Raw genomic sequence first — 7,242 nt, 5'->3', positions numbered from 1 at the left:
AGATGGGCGTCACATTTGCCAGTCTCCAGTATGCCAGGACACCTCTGGTTAGCCAGGACTGCCGAAGAATGATGGAGTGGCTTGGCAACCACATCCACCAACTCCCTCAGCACCATAGGGTGCAATCCATCTGGCCCCATGGACTTGTGAGCATCCAGCTTTTGGAGCAGGTCCAAAACCATCTCATCGTGGATTGTGCAGGACCTATTCTGTTCCCCATCCCTATCTACCAGTGCAGGGGGCTGTGTTCCCAGGGAGTAACAAGTCTTTTGATTAAAGACTGAGGCAAAGAAGGCATTAAATACCTCAGCCTTATCCTGATCCTTGGTCGCCAGTTTGCCCTTGGCATCCAACAAGGGATGGAGATTCTCCCTAGCCCTCCTCTTGCTGTTGATGTATTTATAGAAATATTTATTGTTGTCCTTTACCTTAGTGGCTTAGTTCTAGCTGGGCTTTGGCTTTTCTGATTTTCTCTCTGCACAGCTTCACTACTGTTGTGGTTTTGTGATGTTTTGTTGTCAGTATTCCACATCAGAACATCATGTGGACCAATGGGAGTTAACGAGTTAATGTTTTGGTTCCGTTTACTGCCTTTTGTGGACTCTTTGAGTATCCTGATGGGAGGGGAGGGGGCGGCATCCCCGGAGGACCTGGCGGGGAGAGGAAGTGGGGTGGAGCTGCGGACAGGACCCGAGCGTCTGCCTCTCTTCCTCTGGCCCCGCTCAGCCGTCTCAGCTCGCCGCGGAGAAAGCACGTGCTTTCCCTCGCACTATCGTGGTTTGACTCTCATTTTTTGATACTCTTGTCTCTCTCATTTTGTTTGATTTAGTTAAATTCAGTAAATTACCTTTCCTCCTCAGATCGTTGCCGTTGTGTTTTCTCTTTGTTAAAACTATCGGCTAGCGCTCTGCCCTTCCCCCTCTCCCGGAGCGCAAGTTGCCCGGGACCGGCCGGGTCGTGGCAAACTGTTCGTGCCCCTTTTTTTTTCCTCTCTCTTCTTCCCGGGATCTGTGCCCCCCTGTCACGGACTTATATCTAAGGATAACCCCGTGACAACTACGTACCTGTAATCGTCATAAGTAGCTTGCCCACTCTTCCAGAGACCATAAACTTTCCTTTTGTTCTTGAGTTCCAGCCAAAGGTCTCTGTTCAGCCAGTCCGACCTCCTTGCCTATCAGCTTGTCTTCCGTGACATGGGGATGGTCAGCTCCTGCACCTTTAAAACAATTTCTTTAAAGTATTCCCAGCCTTCTTGGGCTCCCACGCTCTCCAAAACTACCTCCCAAGGGACCCTCTCAAACATGGTCCTAATGAGGTTGAAGTCCTCCTTCCGGAAGTCCAAGGTGGCAGTTCTGCTGACTATCCTTTGTGGTTCAACAAGGATCGAGAAATCTAGCATTTCACGATCACTATGCCCCAGATGGCCTCCAAGCTTTACATCCCCCACCAGACCTTCTCTGTTAACAAACAGCAGGTCCAGGATTTTGCTTCCCCTCATTGGCTCCTTCACCAGCTGTGTCAGGAAGTTATCTCCCACACACTCTAGGAACCTCCGGGACTGTTCCCTATCTGCTGTATTATAAATCCAGCAGATGTCTGGGAAGTTGAAGTCCCCCACAAGAACAAGGGGGAGAGACCTTGAGACTTCACCCAACTGCCTATAAAGTGTCTTGTCCACCTCTTCACCCTGGTTGGGTGGCCTGTAGCAGACTCCCACAATAGCATCAGTCTTATTGGCCTTCGCTTTTCTTCTGAGCAGTCAGCCCTATCATCACCATCATTAATTTCAATACATTCACATTCTTTCTTAACATAGAGGCCTACACCACCACCTTCCCTGTGTTGCCTATCTCTTTCGAAAAGTTGGTAGCCACCCATCACAGCATTCCAGCTGTGGGAGTCATTCCACCATGTTTCCATGATGACGAATATATCATAGCTTTCTGACTGCACAATGGCCTCCAGCTCAATGAATGTCAATGGGTGCAGTTTTTTTCTAGATGGAAGAATTCAGTGACACACCTTTTACTTCGTACACGCTTCCATATCAGCTGCCATTTTGTCAGACTGCCCCTCTGCCATCTGTTGCACAGCAACAATATGTAATGGAATATTAGCGGGAAGGTTTGACCTCTAATGCCATACTACTAACATTTGCATCTGATGTTGTGGACCAACATAATAAAATAGAGCACATTATTTTTGGAGCAGCCCTTGTACATAACTGGCTGTTTACTTGGTTAGTCTGATCAAAAATACTACTTGCTTTGACTTAAGTACTTATTCCCCCTTGTAGAAATGATTATTGTGTAGTATTCATAATTTTAATAATCATTAATTCTTAACTAAATCAATTATTTCTGACTACTTTTAGAACTTTTATTGCATAACTGTATGAACAGACATGATCTTTCCCATTTTTGGTACAAGTGCGTTCATGAATCTGTACTTAAAAGCAAAAAAAAAATAGACTAAGACAAGCCGTTCTGTAAGAATTTTGTTATTATTTGAAATGTTGTTATAAGCTTTATTCCTACTTAGTAACAAGTTTTTAGATTGAGTACATTATTATGAAATTATTTCTTTTTCATATGTCTACTACACTAATTGTATAAAAGTGACTAAGTCTTGGATATTTCTCAGTATAATGAAGTGCAGTTATTTGTTACTAAAATATATTGATACTTTTGCCAAATTTATACAGGCCTGTCACATAAGGTGTATGTCCTGCATGAAAGAAGTGTTAATCTTGTTACCTCTACTAATGTAGGATGTCACTTGTCCAGGATGCTGGTCATTGCTTTTCTGTTTAATGTAATTTAATTCTGGCAAATTTGCTTGCTTTTTTGTGAATCTCTGCCTCCTTTACAGTCTTCAAAGATTTTTTTTGTCATGTGATGTTCATCAGTAATTTCTGATGAAATGTTTGTTAGTTCAACAGTGTGTGTATGGACAGCATACTTTAAAAACTCAACATTATCATAATTTAAAAATCCACAAAACAGCAAGAAATTCCTGATGATTTGTAGCAAAAGATTTTCTTCTAACAAGCTTCCTTTTCTATATTAACAGGATTATTGCCATGTGTGGAGACTATTACATTGGTGGACGTCGCTTTGCTTCACTCTCAGACCTAATTGGTTATTACAGTCATGTGTCTTGTTTGCTGAAGGGGGAAAAACTATTCTTTCCAGTAGCACCTCCAGAGGCAAGTAATAAAATTCTAAGAAGTAATTTACTTGAATATTATTATCATTAATAATTGCTAATCTTACTTTTGATTATTCATAGTTTTCTGTGAAAAAAACATTGTAGAAAACTTCTCCAAATTCTAAAGTTGTCTCAGTGTCTGGTGAAGTATAAGAAATATATAACTGCATTCTTACTGATACAAAGTAATAATTAAAAAAATTAAATTGCTTTCTAGTGAAAGTCTAATGATAAAGCTGGATATCAGGTACTGCAGTTATCTCCAAATGTAGTAATAGTGTTGTGTGTAAACCAAGGTAAATGAAAATGTGCAATTCTCGACTAGTAAAGAGCACCACTGCATGGTAGTCAACCTCTGCTAGGTTTTACACTAACTTACTAGAGTATTTCAAAATAATATTTCCATTTTTTAATATTCTCGACAAGATAATCAACTCTAGTGCTGTCACAGTCTTCAGCTGAATGGAGTATCACTGCATACAGAGGGGTTTCCTGAACTGGGGACATCCCAGAGGAGTGAAGAGACCTTCTAGGAGCCAGCAGCTCTTGTGAGAGTGGCTTACAAGGCTTGGGCAGGGCCAAGAGCAATGGTGAGAGGTCATAAACAGGATGTAATCACTACTAACAGTCACTTTTCATGGCCATCAGTATGAGCCAGAATAGAGCAGAAGATTGTGGTGTACAAGGGGGTCCTCAACTGAGAAAATTTCAGAGAAGCATAGAGACCTGCCAGGAGCTGATAGTTCTTGTGAGAGCAGCTGATGAGGCTTGGGTGAGGTCAAGAGCAATGGCAGCCAACTGCCACTTGCATAGAAGGCAGCACTAGCAACCAGGGTGGGATGTGGCAGTCTGGGTGAAGCACAGGATGGTATTCAGCAAGGGCACTGTCACTCTGCCACTTCAAATGGCAGTTGTAACCTGCTTGCAAGGACCTCTAGTTATGGCATCTACCTTGCAGAAAGCTATGTCCTCTGTGTCCCCTGTGACCTCCGGATCTACAGGATCTGATGTAGCTATTCAGATTTCCCAAGGGACCATGCAGCCATCTGGGTCTCAGGCTGCAGAGTATACCTGAGTTTTCTGTCAGTATCTGATGGCAGCAGTGAGTACACCTGTGAGAGATGTGCCAAGGTAGAAGAACTGCTTGGCCTAGTGCCAGAGCTTCAGGAGGAGGTGAGCAGGCTGAGAAGCATCAGAGAGTTGTGAGAAGATGTACTGTCAAAATTGTACTCTACTAGCCCTGGGACAGGTGAGTCAGCCAGCCATAATACAAGATATGAAGGATCTCCTACCCTCTTGCTACCAGGCAGAAGGAAGGTGACATTTTACAACAGATGTGAGGTTCTGGAACTTGATGGACAGTCAAACAATGATGTGGATTGATGTGAATGATGGTCCATCTATGTTGGAGGGGTTGCCTAAGGCAAGGCAGACTGCCTCCCTGTATCATGACCACCACTGTCAAGGAAAAAAAAAGAAGAAAAGAGGGGTGTTACTGTCATAGGTGTCTCCCAGGTGACTCCCTTCTGAGAGGAACAGAGAGCCTGATATGTTGACCATACCCAACCTATAGGGAAGTCTGCTGCCTCCTTGGAGCCCAGGTAGAAGATGTTACTCAAAAACTCACTAGTTTGGTATGGCCTTCTGATTATCCATTATTGGTCTTTGTTGGCAGCAATGATGTAGTAAAGAGAAATCCAAGGGCAATGAAATATTTCTACACCAATGCATGCAGCATGAGGAATAAGCAAGGGGAGCTAGAAGTCTTGGCTCAGTCCTAGAGAGATGAAATCATTGGTGTAAGCAAGACATGTAGTGAAGAGTCCAGTGAATGGCGATAGATAGGCAGGGCAAGTGAGGTGGAGTGCTGGTGCTATATGTAATGGAGTGTACTATAAGCCACCCATTCTGAATGACAATGCTGATTAATTATTCTTTACAATCATCATAGAGTTGTTTGAGTTGGAAGAAACCTTTGAAGTTCATCTATTCCAACTCCCTTGTAATGAACAGCAACATCTACAGCTAGATCAGGTTGCTCAGAGCCTGTTCCAATCTGACCTCGAGGCTCTCCAGGGACAGGGTATCCACCACATCTCTGGGCAATCTGTGCCAGTGCCTCACCACCCTCACTGTAAAAGAATTTTTCCTTATATCCAACCTAAATCTCCCCTCTTTAAGCTTGAAACCATTTCCCCTTGTTCTATCACCACAGACCCTGCTAAAGTCTGTCCCCTTCTTTCCTGCAGCTCCCTTTTAGATACTGACAGGCCTCTCTTAGGTCACCTTGCAGCCTTCTCTTCTCCAGGCTGAACAGCCCCAGCTCTCAGCCTGTCCTCATAGGGGAGGAGTTCCATCCCTGGGATCATTTTTGTGGCCCTCCTCTGGACGCACTCGAACAGCTCCATGTCTGTCCTGTACTGAGGACTCCACATCTGGACGCAGCACTCCAGGTGAGGCCTCACCAGCACAGAGCAGAGGGGCAGGATCACCTCCCTTGCCCTGCTGTCCATGCTGCTTTGGATGCAGCCCAGGATACGGTTGGCTTTCTGGGCTGTGAGGACACACTGCTGGCTCATGTCCAGCTGCCATCCACCAGTACCCCCAAGTCCTTTTTGGCGGGGCTGTGCTCAATCCTTTCATCCCCCAGTTTGTACTGATATTGGGGATTGGTGTGACCCTGGTGCATGACGTTGCACTTGGCTTTGTAGAACCTCATGAGGTTCACCTGGGCTCACTGCTCAAGCCTGTCTAGTTCTGGTCTGGATGGCATTGGATGATCCCTTGGTTTGTTCAGCCTATTGAAGAAGATACTGAGGGGCAACCTCATGGTGACCTACATCTTCCTCACGAAGGGGAGTGGAGGAGCAGGCATAGATTCCTTTTTGGTGACAGCAACAGGATCTGAGGGAATGGCATGGAGCTGTGTCAAGGGAGAGTCAAGTTGGGGATTAGGAAAAGGTTCTTCACTGAGAGGGCGGTTGCGCATTGGAACAGACTCCCCAGGGCAATGGTCATGGCACCAAGCCTGCCAGAGTTTAATAAGTGTTTGGACAATGCTTGCAGAAATATGGTTTGAATTTTGGGTGGTCTTGTCTGGAGCCAGGAGTCAGTCTTTATGATCCTTATGGGTCCCTTCCAACTCAGGATATTCTATGATTATAGTTTATGTTATCTGTCATTGCTGCAAGGCTAGAAACAAAATGAGAGCTCTTACGTAACTTTAGGAATTAAAGATTCTTAGTTCTTACTATTTTTGACCATTTGAAAAGTTAAAACTTGTAAGTGAATACAAATGATAGTTACCAGTCCTTTGCCTCTGTATAGCATAATATTGGGGAGAGGTATTCTACACTAGAATCAAGGGGAAAAGTAATATGTTTGCTCACTTGTTTTAAACTGCAGCCTGTGGAGGATAGAAGGAGAGTTCGAGCAATTCTACCATATACCAAAGTGCCAGAAACTGATGAAATAAGGTATGTTTTAATAACAGTTAAAAGCAAATTGAAATCTTAGTAAAATTATTTGTATTCATAAATACTGTATGTTTACCATGCAAATACTTTCCAATTGCATCCCAGACTTAACACTGGGAGGTTCAAAGCATGATTCCTCTTTTTTTTTTTTTTTTCCTTTATAAGTTTTATTCTTGGCTTACTGTTTGTGCTGCATTAAATTGTTAGAACTATGAAGCTTAGTTTAGAAGCAAAATGCTAATTTCAAAGAGTTAAATTTTTCTCAAAGGGGCTAAGTTTTGTGTATGAGGGTTAGGCTTTTCCCCAAAGATTGCCTGTAGAAGTAACTAGTAACAGATAAATAATTCAAGCCAAACCAGTTTTGACCTCTAGAAATACAATGTGAACATTGACTCTCTAATAAAATTGAGTATAGTACATTTAGCATCTGCTTGAAATAAGAAAAAAGTAGAGATGACAAAAAAAACAAAGCACTGCTAAAGGCCCTTTGCCTTTGTCACGGAGTTAACTAGATCAATTTACACCTGTGACAGGGGGCGGTAGGCCCCTGCCCTCC

Source organism: Meleagris gallopavo, chromosome W (genome assembly GCF_000146605.3).
Source record: "Meleagris gallopavo isolate NT-WF06-2002-E0010 breed Aviagen turkey brand Nicholas breeding stock chromosome W, Turkey_5.1, whole genome shotgun sequence".
Classification (NCBI taxonomy): Eukaryota; Metazoa; Chordata; class Aves; order Galliformes; family Phasianidae; genus Meleagris; species Meleagris gallopavo.
The sequence above is the reverse complement of the archived record's forward strand: the minus strand, read 5'-3'. Positions refer to the sequence as shown.